Raw genomic sequence first — 16,614 nt, forward strand, 5'->3', positions numbered from 1 at the left:
ACTCATTAAACGCATGATCAAAGACATCAATGGATCAACAAATAACTATTTTTCTTATTTATTTCTGAGAGAGAGAGATAGTATGAGCAGGGGAGAGTCAGAGAAGAAGGAGATACAGAATCTGAAACAGGCTCCAGGCTCTGAGCCAGCACAGAGTCCGACGCAGGGCTCGAACCCACGAACCATGAGATCATGACCTGAGCTGAAGTCGGATGCTCAACCGACTGAGCCACCCAGGCACCCCAACAAATAACTCTTTAAAAGAAAGGAGTTCTTTCACTTTGAAGGTTACTGAAGGTTGACTGACAGGTGACATATCTCGCAGGTGTATTTGCATTCCAAATGTAACAGGTGGATAAGACCTTAAGCTAAACTAATGTTATTTAAATCACAGCATGTCAGACATTGCCAGAATGTAGGTGAGTCAAATGATCAGGTATTTGCAAATGTTCTTAAATGGGGCACCAGGGATTTTTGAAATGATATCATGTAGATTACTGTGGCCATGAATCCACTTTGGAATCTAGAAAGGTCAGTGAACACTCACATGTGTGAGTTGGCATCAATTTTACCCCCAATAAAACCTTAGTATTATTTTTATTGAGGTCATTTCTAGCAGGGCATCAATGTCCCCTAATGGTGAGCATGGAACTCTTAACAAATAGTTACATGACCATAAGTCCCATTGCATGAGCAAGACCTTCATTTCCTTATTTGTAAAATAAGAAGTCTCTAAAGTGATCTCTAAAGTGCCTTTGCACTAAATATTTTATATAAGCATGAATAAATATACTTGACTAGGAAGGGCAGTGCTTTGTGTGAAATGAGTGAGATCAATCACCGTTCACTTTTTTGGCTAATGGAAAGGAGGGGCTGAGGCAGGGAGGATTCATAAGTCACCTTTGATTCAGAAAATAGATGTGTGATTATAACAGATTTTTCATTTGTCAGTTTATTTCACCTAAAACAATATTACATCAAATTTGTTCCTCTTTGGGATATATTTCTCCAATGGACCTTAGTATTTTTTCTGATATCATTCAATTATCTGAATGTACATACGGCTGAAGAAGAGGCCACATGGGACCTTAGGAGCTGTCATTAAGTCTCTGAAGTAGCGAGGTGACCACCTATTTACATCTCTACAGAGAACAAAGACAGGATTATATATGTAAGTAAGCTGAATATTCACTGAAGAAGACTTGTTGATGTTCGAAAGTTAAGTGTCATGAGAGTAAGCTAAGAGGTTGCCCATAGACTTTGGATGGACACTTCTTCTAGTCCAGGATCTAGTTAGGTTTTCAAGTACGGAATTTTGGTCTCAAGGGTAATGGGTTGATGAGCTCTGGCTTGAACCAGAGAATACCGCAAGAGAGTGATACATAAAGCGCCCCCCCCCAATCACATTGAATGACAGATAAAAGGAGAGTATCACTTTATGATTTTATCATTAAGTATTTAGTTTCCATAGATAGTGAGACTCACATGGGCCTCATTCATTCAGGCTCCCCAGAGAATATCTACGTATGTGTGTGTGTGAGGTGGCACTTATTAGTTTGAAGCTTGCTTGTGAATATAGAAATGAATAATGAATTTGTGACTAAAATTTGAATATTTAGTGGCAGCTGGCTAAGCTGCCATAAGAATAATACTCTAGAGTCCCTTACCCCATGTAATACATTTGAATAGGAAGTTCCACATTTAGCCTCTGTTTTTAGAGTGCCCTCCCTCTCTATCCCTTTCTTCCTCCCTTCCTCCCCCCTCCTTCCTTCCTTCCCTCTCTCTTCTTCCTTTTCTTTCTTTCTCTCTTTCTCTCTCTCTCTTTCTTCCTTTCTTCCTTTCTCTCTCTCTCTCTTTCTTTCTTTTCTTTTTCTTTCTTTCTTCTTGTGATTGCATTTCTAGCAAACTCCCCTCCTTTTTAAAAAAAGTTTTTAAAGGTTTTTATTTATTTCTAGGAGAGAGAGAGAGACAGCGTGAGCAGGGGAGGGTCAGAGAGAGAGAGAGAGAGAGAGAGTCACAGACTGAAAGAAGCTCCAGGCTCTGGGCTGGCTGTCAGCACAGAGCCCGACGCGGGGCCCGAACCCACGAATCGCGAGATCATGACCTAAGCGAAAGTCGGAAGCTTAACCGACTAAGCCACCCCGGCGCCCCTAGCAAACTCCCCTCCTAATGGATGTACTCTATCTTTAGAGAAGGAGGTAATTGAATCTTACTGCTGACCAGTCTTAGGAGAGATCTTTCAACAGTATATTTTTGGTCTCAATCATATTTCTCACTTACAGTTTTACTCTCAGTGGTTAACCCCAATTTCCTTTTATTTCAAAGATTTTATTTTATAGAGGGGAGGGGCTATGGAGGTAGCCATGAGGCATCTTAATGTTATCCCCATGGACTGCCTGTTACCCCATGGACTGCCTGTAAAACATATGGTCATATTTTCTACTTGGTAAGCACTAGAATGATTTAATAAGTAAACCTTAGATGCAGTGAAGAGTTCTGAAAAACCTTGGTTTTGCCTCAACAGATAAATTCATTAACAATAAGGCTTTCAGGAGCACTGCTGTGGGAAATTCTGTTCTGAATTAGCAGCAGTTCATAATTAGGGAGATCTGAAACTTACACAGGCAAAGGAGACACTGTGGTGTGGTCAGCATATTAATGGTTGACTTTAGATTTTCTGCTGTGATTTTTGCGTCAAGTGAGGAAAAGCATTTGAAGAGACTGGCAATCATTACAACCAACCTCTGTACATGAATATACTTCCATCTGTTGGTCTTTTCTTGTCATTGGCCAGGTTTAGAAGGCTGCTTCTGTGGATTCTTAATATGGTTGAATCTAGACTCATTCTAGTTATGATTTCTTGTTTTGAAATCTTACTAGGCTTTTTAATGTGTGCCTTTGTTTTTTCCCACGGGAGTGGGATTCAGGAAACTTGTATCCTAGTGCTAAATTTCCAGCTGCTTTGGGTCATGGTTTTCTCTTTTGCAAAACAGCCAAAAAATTGATTATGATAACCAAATATTTATTGAGCTTACAAATGAAATTTATTAAATACTTTAGACGTATTGAATTACTGAGGACAGACAATTATATACAGTTACAAATGAGAAAACTGGCAAAGAGACAGCAAGCAAACTATTTGGCAAAGGACAGAAATGGAGTTTGATTTTCAGAAGTTCTGATTCCAGGACACATATTGTTGAATATGATGCTAAATATTTTGGAAAAATATTTCTTCTAGCTCTGGTTTTTCTTCATCTTTTTTTCTAAATAATTGTGATGATAGCTAATGATTTTTGACAAATTTCTATTTGGCAGAAAGTGTTCTAAGATTTTTACAAGTTTTCTCACTAGATCATCATTATTATTCTACAAAGTAGATATTGTTATTATTCCCATTTTATACACCAGAACACTAAGTCTGACAGTCATTGATTCCTGACTTCCTTAATTGTTTACAGTAGCCCACTCTGAGTTTTTCTTTCTGGTGCAGTGGGCATTACTGTGCCATAAAGCTTTTAAAGGTAGCACCTGAGTATACATATCTTAGTGAGTTCTTTTTTTTCTTTTTTTGTACAAATGATAGCACTAGGCAACTTAGAGAGGGGGAATACAGAGCTTATTCCAGTATAGACCCCAGGCTTGAAGCCTTGAAGGGGACTTCTATCTAGAACAGAGTAGTGCCTTGTCATATGGTTTGTTACATGCCCTTGTGATGTCTGCAGTGAGAAGGGTCCAGCTTGAATATCAGAGTTTAGTGCCTGGGTGATGATAGCAATCTGGGCGCAGGGGAAATTTTCATGGCAAGATGACAGTAGACTGGTTCTCTAAGGACTGACACTCTGAGTAACTATGAGCCCAACTTTGTGCAGCTTGGACATAAGCCCTATTGGGCCTTTTGTAAGCTGTCTGAGGCACACCCATTACACCTAACCATCTATTTCTATTCCTAACTGTATAGACAACTTCTACTTTCCATACACCAATATCACTGATGAAGCTAATGTTTCCTCTGGTCTAGGGATTATCTGCGATTCCACCAAACAGACATAACTACTCTTACTACTTTAAATGTATCTCTTTTCTTTTCAAAATATCATCAAGAAGACAACAATAAGTGTTAGCGAGGATGTGGAGAAAAGAGAATCTCTGTACACTGTTGGTGGGAATGTAAATTGGTGCAGACAGTATGGAAAATAATATGTAGGTGCCTGAAGAATTATAAATAGAGCTACCATATAATCCAGCAATTCATTTTTGGCTATTTATCCAAAGAGAATGAAAACATTAGAATAAATATGTATAATATGTATGATATCTCCCTATGTTTATTGTAGCACTGTTTATAATAGTGGAGCTATGGAAGCAACCTAAGTGTCTAAGAATAAATGAATGGATAAAGAAAGTACGGTACATACACACACACACACACACACACACACACGCACACAGAGAAGAATATAAAAAAGAACAAAATCTTGCCATTTGCGACAACACGGATGGACCTTAACAGTATCATGCTAAGTGAAGTAAGTCAGACAGAAAAAGGCAAATACCATATAATATCACTTATATGTGGAATATAAAAAACAAAGCAAAACAAAACAAAACATAAACGGACTCACAGATACAGGAAACAAATTGTTGACTACCAGAGAGGAGAGATGGGGGTGGGTGGCTAAGATAGTAAGGTGATTAAGAGGTACAAACTTCCAGTAATAAAATAAGTAAATCATGGATATGTAATGTATAGCATAGGGAATATAGTCAATACTATTGTAATAACTTTGTGTGATGACAGATTGTAACTAGATTTATTATGAGAATTATTGTGTAATGTATAAAATACACAACTAATAGGATACTGTATGTCAGTTATCCAATTAAAACAAACAAAACCCCCAAAATATAACATGAATGTACAAAGCAGATTTAAAATGTTTAAAATCACACAAACAGACACCTGTGTAGACCAAATCTTTGTTTTATTCTAAATGTCAAGGAAAAGATGTTCATCTGTCTCTTTGTTGTGAAAAGAGATGTAAGAAATATCCTGGAAAAGAAAAAGAACAGAGATGTTTTGTTTTTTTTCATAACCCTGATATTTTTCTCTTCTTGCTTCTCAGGCCAGGTTGGTTTCCCAGTTTGTGTTTCTTAGAAGCAGAACCTGAAACAGGGATTTGAGTTTGAGTAATTTATCTGGGAGGTGAAGGAAACACCAGTAGAGGAGTGAGGAACTGAGACAGAGAAACAAGGTTGTCCAATAAAAGGCTCCTACTGTGGGCACCTGGAGTTTGCAATAGTTGAGGAGGCTCTGGAAACCTGTTCAGAACACAGACGTCAGAGGTGATCCACCCGAGTGACCAGGAAGCTGGGGACTTCTATTCCAACTCCTATCAGTCACAGGCTGAAGGCAGCTCTTGGAGGATGTTAATTCCCCCAGTACTTTGGGTCTGCCAGGCAGGTAGCAGCGAATGGCCTAAGGCAAAGAAATGCAAGGTCCATCAGTCTTAAAAATGAGGTGGTAGGAAACATAAACTCCCCAAGTGGGATTTTGTGCTTATCATGACAGGGGATACTTCTTTCATCTCTTGGATTCTGATATCAACATTGGTATTCTAGCTCTCAGGGACACTGCACACCATATAATGACTTGGTCCAAAGTTTACAGCGCCTTGTGTAAAGGTGTCCTAACCATGCCGGGTATCATCCCCAGACTGTTTTCTGAACACTACTCGTGAGTCCATTCGAACATTCAGTCAGCCAGTAGCTTCCAGATGATGTGACATAAGGGAGGTCGTGTTGGCTTCATGGTTACATGATTTTTCTTCTCAGTCACCATAGGTATGTCCCTTAGCATGAAATGCTGTTAGGCAGAAACTCATGATGATAAGGTAGACATTCTGTGACCTGTCAGTTACAGTAGCCAAAGCATTATAGTCTGGAGAGCAAATATATATTTGAAATTTGTGTTAATCCCAGTAAGATCAAAACATTTATTGCTTATTACAATGTGGAAGAGGTAAGATATAATCAACTTAGTATCAGGTGGCTGGTTAGTTTCCTCAAGGGATGGGACCACATCAATGACCCAGAATCAGTCTCTCAGTGACAAGATGAGCATTCAGTAGCAGTTTAGTTAACAATATTAATTCTTCTGATCTATGAACATGGAATGTCTTTTTATTTGTGTTTTCTTTGCTTTCTTTCAGCAGCCTTGTATTTTTTATTGCCATATCTTTCACTGTCTTTGTTGATTTTATTCCTAAGTACTTAATATTTAGGATTTTTTGATGATATTTTGAATGGGATATTTTTATTTCTTTTTCACATGTTTCTCATTAGTGTAAAGAAATGCAGTTGATTTCTATATGTTGCTTTTGATCCTTTGACTTTATTGAGTTGTTGGCTAGTCCTCAATTTTTTGATGGGCTCTTCAGGGTTTTCTACATACAATGACATTTAATCAGCAAACAGAGACAATTCAGTTCTTCCTTTCCAATTTGCATGTCTTTTATTTCTGTCTTCTCTAATTGCTATAGCTAGGCCTTCCAGCACTATGTTGAATAAAGGTGGTGAAAGTGGGCATTGTTGTCTTGTTCCTGATCTTAGAGGAAAAACTTCCATATTTCTTCATGGTGTATAATGTTAGCTGTGAGTTTGTCATATATGGTCTTCATTATGTTGATATATGTTCCTTCTGTACCTCATCTGTTAAGAGATTTCATTTTTAAAGGATATTGTATTTTGTGAAACGTTTGTGTGTGTGTCTGTGTGTGTGTTTATGAGATAATCATGTGATTTCACTCCTTGATTTTTTAAGTTGAATATTTTATACATAATGTGTCACTTCAACACACATAGCTCCAACTCACTTAAAAAATTATTTACTTAACCTTTCAATATTGATAAAAAGTTACTTCCAATCTTTTGCCATTTTAAATGACTAATGCTCCAAACAGTAAATAGGTTTTATGTTAGCTGTGCCATTCCATTCTTAAGGTTTTCGTCTTTTAATATTTCTTTTAAAAATATTTTACTTTATAATATGACTTTTCATGTTTTGAGGCATCTGTAAACATATGTACATGTGGTATGATTCATTTTTGTAATTTCTGAAGTTAACATTTAGAATTGTATATAATAAACTTTCTTGAATTATTGCTTTAAAACTATATCAGTATGAAAGATGTTAATATTAGTTAATTAGTTAATATGGGACTTTTCCTATATTTACATTTTTGGAATTTTCCTACCATAGGCTGATTTTGATAGAATTATATTATTATCTTTAATACTCCTAGTGGCAAATGTCTTATGTCTCAGAATACACCTACATATAAAATACTGTGTTTATCACGTTTAATCAGTATTTAATAACTTTCTATACTGAGATTAAGAGATTGGTTGGCAAGAGAACCTGTAAAACTATGCTTTCTTTCATTTCAAGATTGTGTTAATTATGTTACTGTATCATTATTAATCATATTAATGTCATTATTGATTATATTACATTATCACATCACCATTTCCTATAATTTCCACAGCTGTCCAATCTTGGGTCCATTTATAAGACTATTCACTGTAATGAATGTAGGGTGGAATGAAATTGTAGAGCATTTTGAGAATAATTAGATTGTTTTCCATTTTAATTAAGGAAAAAAAAGTCCAGCTACTTTACTAGAATTTTATTCCTTAAGATATATTGCACACTTTTACTCCATAAATACAGATAATCTTATGTTTCAGTAAAATTTTTATATATGACGTCTCTCTTCTTCAGAGATACCAAATATGTGTATGTTAGATCTTCTTTTGTTCTATAATAATCATCTTTTGCATAAATATTTTGAATTTATAGCTTATTTTTATTTTTTAAGTTTTTACCTATGTATTTTGAGAGAGAGAGAGAAAGAGAAGGAGAGAGAGAAAGAGAAGGAGAGAACGAGTTGGGGAGAGGCAGACAGAGAAAGGAGAGAATCCCAAGGAGACTTTTGCTCTGTCAGCACAGGGCCTGATGCTGGGTCTGAACTCATGAACCATGAGATTATGATCTGAGCTGAAATCAAGAGTTGGACACTTAGTGGGCTGAGCCACCCTGGCTCCCCAGTTGTACCTTATTTTTAATTTTTATCTTTTTGATCTTCTCGAACATCCTCCATGACTCCTTTATGTAGTGTCTATATTACTTTTTTGGTACCACCATGAAGGAAGTTGAGTGTTCCATTCTTCTAAAATATGATAATTTCCTTCGAAGCAGTTAAAGGAGCTACATGAAGGGTAGCCTTAAAGAAGTGAATACATAGCATTTTGGATTGAATGAAGTTTTTGAAATTTAGTGGAGAAACATCAGGATAAATTTGAATGTCAGGCAAATAACCTTCCTAGCACAGGCTCTCTAAAGAGAGCAGACTTTGGCATTTTGCTCACATTCTCAGGAGACTAAACAACTGGTTTGTGTGACTTTTTAAAAACAGTATTTCCTGTTTATTTTTGTATAATACAGAGATACTTCAATGTCCATGAGGATTTCTAAGATCACAGAATGTAGGTATGAAAGGGCATAGAGATCATTCTCTGTGTATTGTAGAAGACTCAAAATGACCTATATTCAAGTAAATAAATAAGAAAGAAATGAAAGGAAGGAGGAAAGAAAGAAAGAAAGAAAGAAAGAAAGAAAGAAAGAAAGAAAGAAAGAAAGAAAGAAAGAAAGGAAGGAAGGAAGGAAGGAAGAAAGAAAGGAAGGAAGAAATTAAAAAGGAAAGAGTGATTGTACCAAAACTAGAAGCAGACTCTCTATACCAGCCTCTAACCCTCACATATCTATGTTAGTATATTTGGACTGGCATAAATGAAAACATTTATACCATAGCTGATGCTCCTAGCATGAGCTTAGAATTGACTTTGTGACTACTGAAAACTAACTGATATAGCATTGAGCAAATAATCATGATAATGAGAAAATAATCAAACTGAATACAACCACTATTTATATAATAGATCAAGCTTCACATATAATTATTGTGTAATATAAGTAGTATATTACTTTTATTCTATCTAAAGAGGATTAATTAAAGTGATAATAAATGATATTTAAAACTAGATCTTTTTCATATAAATAATCCTACACAGTGATTGTTGCCTTTGAAAACATTTGATATTTTCTTCCTGAACTAATGAGACAAAACCTATTATTCGCTTCATGGTGCTGCCTGTATAAAGTATTCTGCATTTGCTATTTTGTATTTCTTATGACTGTAATTAATATTATTTGACAGATTTCAGGGTAATTATCTTAAAAGTAGTTTATATAATGTATAGGAATCACATAAAATAATAATATCTTATTTAGGTGCAACAGATGCTTAATTTTCTATACACTGCTCATCACATTTCCACTTTGCTGTCCAACATTTACCAGATCAGCTATTCTCAAAGGCAAGATATCTCCATTTCTTCCACGACATCACACTCCTTTATATGAATAACTGGTTTGCTAATTGTGTACATTATCCTTTCCACATGCCATTATCAGTTCAAGTGGAGAATAAATTGATAAGCCCATCTATGAACTGTCCTAACATTATTAGAATGATACTGATCCTTCAATAAGAACAGGGACTCTCCTGCTTAGTCTTTCCCAGATGTCTGATGTTAGGATCTGAATATCACATTGGTGAGATTTTGCAGCCCTCCCAGTGAAGGTATTTTCCTATGTGATTTTATTATCCCATAACACAGTAAGATGAAATGTGGAGAGTAATTCTCATTTCAAATACAATTCTAGAACTCGAAGGAGGTTTAGACAATACAGTTGGACCCCTCTTTTTATGGGACAGAGTACTAATTCCAAAGAGATTGAGGGTGATTTGTCCAAGTTTACAGAGTATCTTTGCACAATTCCCAAAACTTAGTACATGGAAATATTGTCTTTCAGCTCAACAATATTTCCATAAATGTCTGTTATAGACCTGTGTAGGATAATATGCCTTTTAAAATATTATTTCTGGGGCGCCTGGGTGGCTTAGTCGGTTGAGCGTCCGACTTTCGCTTAGGTCATGATCTCGCGGTTCGTGGGTTCGAGCCCCGCGTCGGGCTCTGTGCTGACTGCCAGCTCGGAGCCTGGAGCCTGCTTCAGAGTCTGTGACTCCCTCTCTCTGACCCTCCCCTGCTCACGCTGTCTCTCTCTCTCTTTCTCTAGAAATAAATAAAAAAACATTAAAAAATATAAATAAATAAAATATTATTTCTAACAGTTAATAATGGATTTTTATTATAAAAAAGTTTTTCTCTCCATAACAGATTACAACTGAACAATGGAAGATAAAAGTCAAACAGAAATGATTGAATTTCTTTTCTTGGGTCTCACAGATGTTCTCCATTAGCACATTGTCCCCATCATTCTGCTTCTCTTAGTCTATCTTGTCATCCTTGTGGGTAACGTAGGGATATCATTCTCACATAGACTGCTATCAGATTCCACACTCCTATTTACTTTTTTCTCAGCCATTTGTCCTTTGTAGATATTTGTTCTTCTTATTCCATTGTCCCTAATATTTTGTATGATATCTTTGCAGAGAAAATAAGTCATCTTTTTCATGGGTTTTCATGGGCTTCATGAGGTTGAACCACAGATGTGGTTCTCTGGTTTCTTTTTGACAACGGAATATTTCTGAATGGCATCTGAATGTTTTCTCCTGGCTTCCATGACATATGACCAGTATATGGCCATCTTTAAGGCCTTGTATACACTCGTTATGTCTCAGAAGATCTGTGTGCAGCTGGTGGCAGGGCCTTATACCATGGCTCTTGTAAGCCATGGCTTATATAATTTTCACTTTTCGCTTACCCTTCTGTGGTCCAATTATCATCCATCATTTCTTATGTCATATTTCACCATTGCTTTCCCTAGTTTATTCAGATACCTGGGTCAATAAATTAGTGCTGTTCACCATGGCTGGAACTGTACTAGTGCTCAGTGGTCTGATCATCATGGCGGCCTATGTTTGCATCCTGGAGGCCATCTGGAAGATCCAGACCACTGATGGGAAGTAGAAAGCTTTCTCCACCTGCTCTTCTCACCTGGCAGTTGTCTGCATCCTGTATGGGACTCTTTTCTTTATCTATGTTCAGCCTGGCTCCAGTCCCTCCCTGGATATCAATAAAGTTATTTCTCTGTTTTATACTGTGGTAATGCACATGTTGAACCTCCCTCATCTACAGCCTGAGGAACAAGGAGGTGAAAAATGCATTCAGGAGGAAGTTTGAAAGGAAAAATTCTCTAATGGTTTTGGTAAAATAGAACTCTTCTGTGCTGTACCATAGATGTTGGTGCAGGCTGTTTAGAAAAGAGATCTCTGAAGTGGAAATCAGAAGCTGCATGTGAGTCCATGCACTGCCAGGTCATAGATGATTTCAAAAGTGGAATAGTTCTCAAATATTTTTCTGCCCCATCTGTGACACGATGAGAGTTTCCAAAAAACATGGGGATGGATTGAGAACGCTAATGTAAAGCTATACTTGAAGAAAACTTCAGTGAATATTTGTACAATCATGTATGTTTGAATACTATTTTATCCAGACAAGAAAACCAAAAGTTATAACAGAAAGTTCAGCCTACCATAAACAACATTAAAAGGGAAATAATAAAACAAGAGAAAATGTTTGCATATGTGCCAAACAATGAGGTAATATCCTAACAAATGGGAGAACAGTCTAAAATTCAAAGAAAAAGAAACTAGATAAATGGACAAACAAATGAACAGGCAATTCATAGAAATGGAGTTCCATATGCCAGAAAAGTATGTAAGTATCATCATTGGTCCAGTAAATGAGGTGACATTAAAAGCAGTGCCTTACAATGTAGATGGAATATTGTTAATTTTCAATGATGGTGAAGTTCCTATTTGGCTGTGTACACTCTCTTATTTTCTGCTGATAGTACAAATGCTCATTTCCTCAAAGAAACTGGTAATTTCCATATAAAATGATCAGTTTATATGGCATTTATAAATATAAATATATATGGCAATTTATAAATTCTCCATTAGAAATCTGGTCTGGAGAAATACAAATGCCAAAGAATAAGATTACATATATTTCACATTATGCATGGAAAATTAAAATAAAAGAAATAGTCTATGTATCTATCATTATAAGAAAAGTAAATTTTCATGTGTATGTGTGTGTGAAATGCACAACAAATGAAAAGGCCAGATTAAGTAATTGCAGCTTAATCATCCCCTTGGGTCCTACTTGGGACCCACCAGGATGTACCATTTTCATCTTATGATATATTGCTGCATTGCCCATCTACTTTATTTATTGGAGGATCTGAGGGGACCCAGGGCATTAGGGCAGTCTTGGATACATGCTCACATGGTGGTTCTTGGGCAAGACTTCCCTCTTGATTAGGGTACACAGACAGACCAGGAACTCTCTTCCAAAAGACTTCCTTGTCAATGGTATACAATGGCTCCTGAAGCTCGGGACCAGCAATATCCAACATCGAGATTTGTAATAAGCTCCATGTTGCTTTTTTCCCATGGCCATCACTTTCCTTACAGATCCTGTGGTATCATGTGCCCAAGGGGCAGGGGTGCTTGTACTGTACCTGGACCTGCTGCAGAGCCTCTCCTGTTCTGCATCTCACTTAATGCCTACAACTTTCTGTGTCATTTGGTACTCTTGCTGGAGATCTATTCCTCGCTATGGAATATGTTGCCTCCAATCCCAAAGAGGCCTTCTAGGACCCTCTGAGTCTTTCTTCATGAGTTTTACTTTGGATAGGGTATACCAGCATACCCCTCACCACCAGACCTGTAAAAACTCACCCAACATTTCAAGTTCCTGAATCTTAATAAGTGTTTGTGTGTTTGTGTTGTGTCTCTCACCCTTTGGAGCACAGCTGTTTCACCAAGGCCTCCAGTGTTCCAGCATCTACTTGTGTAACTTGCTCTATGAGCATGATATTATCAACGTGGTAGATATTACAATTAGTATCCACTAAATGTAGTAGGTAGGAGGCCTTATACCTGGAGACTATATTAATGAGGGGAGGCAAGTTAATATAGCCTTGAGGAAAATTTGTAAATGAATATTGTTGTTCCTCTCATATGAATGTAAATTGTTTCTCATCCTCGATTTCAATCAGAATAGAAAAGAATACATTTCCCAAGTCATTAGCTGCAAACCATGGATGGGAGACCTTGTAAACGATTCCATGTAAGGTATAGAGCTGCTATTGGGCTACTACTTGGTTGAACTTTAAGCAGTCTATAGCCAAGCTCTAAGAGCCGCCTGATCTCTGGATGGCCAGACTGCTGACTTAAATAGAGAGCTAATAGGATTACTTCCACTGCATCCTCTATGTGGTGGCATTAATTTCTTTATTCAAGTGTTCTGGAATCCTATCATTCTCATTGGCTCTAGGAACCCTAGATACATAACAACATCTCATACCACCGGCTTGCCACCAGCTGGAGCCCTCCTCATTAGTGCCTTTCTTTATTGCTTTGGTGGAAAGAAGTGTCCTCTGAGGGAACATACTCACCTGATACCTTCTTTAATGGATACCTGATGGCATCATCATCATATATATTTACTTACATAATAATTCCTTTCAAGCATCCTAACCACTTTGAGCTTTTGGGTCCCTTCTTCAATACTCTCCCATGGCAATAATGGTATTTCTACTGAACCTACTGTAGGCTGTCATTTGTTTCAAACCTCAAGGAGCCACCCTGACACCCTGATAGTACTTTAGGATTCACTCCTGGTGTCTTGCCTACAAGGTCAGTTTTGAGTCACTGGAGTTCTACATCAGTAAATTCTTCCTTACCCAGCTTTATATTCCTTCCTTCCTAAATACATTACCTTCAAGCTATATACTGCATGTTTTCCAGTTCTAGATGGTACTTATTAGCCAAATCTGTAACTCTTTTGGTGAATAATAGGCCAATTCTCCTTAGTCTTCAGACCAAACCATTCTGAACCTCGCCTTTGGTTTAGGTCTAGAAGCTAAGAGGAGAGGTGGGACAAGGTCCTGAAAAAAGCCTTATTATCTCGTGCCACACCTCACTCAGATGAGGGCTTTTATGGTCTCTGGCAGAGGAAGGTTGGTCTCTTCCAGCAAGGGGGAGAGGACCCCTTCTGCAGTGTCAGAAGCTTTGGGGGAACTGGAATATCTTAAACACATCAGATGCCTGAATCCCAATTCTCAGTGTCCTACTCCTTCCTTATCAGAGTCTTGACTTTTGTACAGGAACCTTGCAGAGGTTGTGAATTCAGCTTCTTTCTTATTCTGTTTCCCAGTATCAGGTTGTTGGGTTGAGTTTATATGCAGTCTGGTCTCTAACTGTAGGAGATGAAGACCTTTTTAAGAGCTGTCTATCTGATTTTGACATCATATCATGCATTGGAAATTGTCTGGCCCGAGTCTGTTACTTTCATCCTTTAGAATGTGTGGGGCATTTAACAACAACCAACTTCATAATCCAACAGTTACCATATCTTCCACACTTTCACAGCCTAGAGATAATTAAATGATTCAATGTGTAGTTTTCATCTGTACCCCAACTTAACCCACAGGTGGCAAGTCTTAGTGACTGCAGTGCGTGGACATGCTAGGGGTTATGACCGTCCCATTCCACCAGAAAGGACTCTTGCTGCCATCTGTCCAGTGAGTGATCTGATTCCAGAATTCCCCCAGAGACTCTGATGAATTCATTGATCAAGGAAGTTACTAAGGTCAGCCTACATTCAAGATAGGGGAAAAAAACCTCAGTCTTTCAATGGAGGAATAGCACACATTTATAAGAAAGGAGGTAATAAGCGATCGTCATGTATGAGGTAACCTAATAAAAGTTGTTGGAATTACAAAGCTAAATAAAATTTAGTACCTTTATTATATATGTATAAAACACTCATAGTTTAATACGGTACAAGCATCTGAAATAACTCAATCCACTTACATGTATAGTTCAATGAATTTATAATACAAAAAGATATGGAAAACAATTCATAACAAAATTTTGAATAATTATATTACAAAAATATATCCTTTAGAAACTGCTTGTCTTAGGTATTTTAATTCTCATTTACCTCTTGGAGATCAAGAAAGGACTCCATTAAGAACAGAAAGTAGTTCAGTCTTTCAAAGGAGGAAGTGCACACATTTATAAGAAAGGGGGTAGTTAACTCTGTGAAATAAGAGGTAACCTAACAAAAGTTGATAGAATTAGAAAACATAAACAAAATTTAGGACTATATTATAAATAAACAAAAAAAATATTTGTTTAAGATGATGTAACATCTGAATTGACCCAATCCACTAGTGTGTGGTTCAATGAATACATAATATAAGACCTATGGAAAATAATTCCCAATAAAATTTTGGATAGTTATATTACACGAAGATACCATTTAGAAACTGCTTGTCCCAGGAATTTTATTTTTATATATTAATTTATATTTTAAAAACTGTTTTTGAGAGAGAGGGCACAAGCAAGAGAGGGGTGGAGGGAGAAGAAGGGATATAGTCTCAAGCAGGCTCTATGTCCAGCATAGAGCCCAGGCAGGGCTCAAACTCATGGCTCTAAGATCATGACCTGAGCTGAAATTAAGTGTCAGATGCTTAACTGGTTGACTTACTCAGGCATTCCTGCTTGCCCTAGGAATTTTAAATCTTGTTTACCTCTTAGAAATCAGGAGACAACTCCATTAAGAATAGACTCAGTCTCTCTAAAATTTGAACACAGAATACAGTTCTGTAAAGATTCTGGCTACCAGACTAAAGGTCAATTCACTTAAGAAAGTACAGCATCTGTAGTACATACAGGTGAGGTATTACTCAGCCATAAAAAAGAATGTTTGCCATTAGCAATGAAATGGGTAGATCTGGAGGGTGTAATGCTAAGTGAGGTAAGTCCTTCAGAGAAAGACAAATATTATATGATTTCACTCATATGTAGAATTTAAGAAGCAAAACAAATAAACAAAGGAAAAGAGAGGCAAACAAAAAAAGAGTTTTATGTATAGAAAGCAAACTGGTGGTTGCCAGAGTGGAGCTGGGGGCAGGGGAATGAAATAGGAGAGGAAGATTAAGAGTACACTTATCAAGGTGAGAGAACTGAGTAATGTATAAAATTGTTGAATCATTATAATGCACACCTGACTCTATGAAAGCATGCATGTTAATTATGCTTGAATTGAAAAAAAGAGTAATAATACATAATGTGTATTAAATATGGGTTAAAATGTTATAATTATGTAAAAATAACTTGGCAGAATAAAAAAAACTGAAATAAAATTGGCTCAAAATGTTATTATTGCTTGTCTTCGGGTGGTAAGATTCTGGGTCACATTTTTTTTCCTTTTCCTTTTCCTTTTTATTTCCTGAAATTTATAAGATAAAGATATTTTCCTTTGAAAAAAATGAAGTGCAGTATAAGAAATTAAGTCAATAGTGTATGGTGACTACACTTATCATTGGTGAGCACTGAATAGTGTATAGATTGCTGAAATAATGTACGCTTGAAACAAATATAACATTATATGTCAATTATACTTCAATAATAAAAAATAAAACTAAAATAAAATTAAAAATTAAAAACA

General features: G+C 36.7%; 1 pseudogene; it reads left to right on the plus strand.

Annotated features, from left to right (window-relative positions):
* Window positions 1–10,316: 10,316 nt before the first annotated feature.
* LOC144221433 (olfactory receptor 5G3-like) lies at window positions 10,317–11,302 on the plus strand (annotated as a pseudogene).
* Window positions 11,303–16,614: the final 5,312 nt, after the last annotated feature.

The sequence above is a fragment of the Crocuta crocuta genome, unplaced genomic scaffold (assembly GCF_008692635.1).
Source record: "Crocuta crocuta isolate KB4526 unplaced genomic scaffold, BGI_CrCroc_1.0 scaffold4473, whole genome shotgun sequence".
NCBI lineage: Eukaryota > Metazoa > Chordata > Mammalia > Carnivora > Hyaenidae > Crocuta > Crocuta crocuta.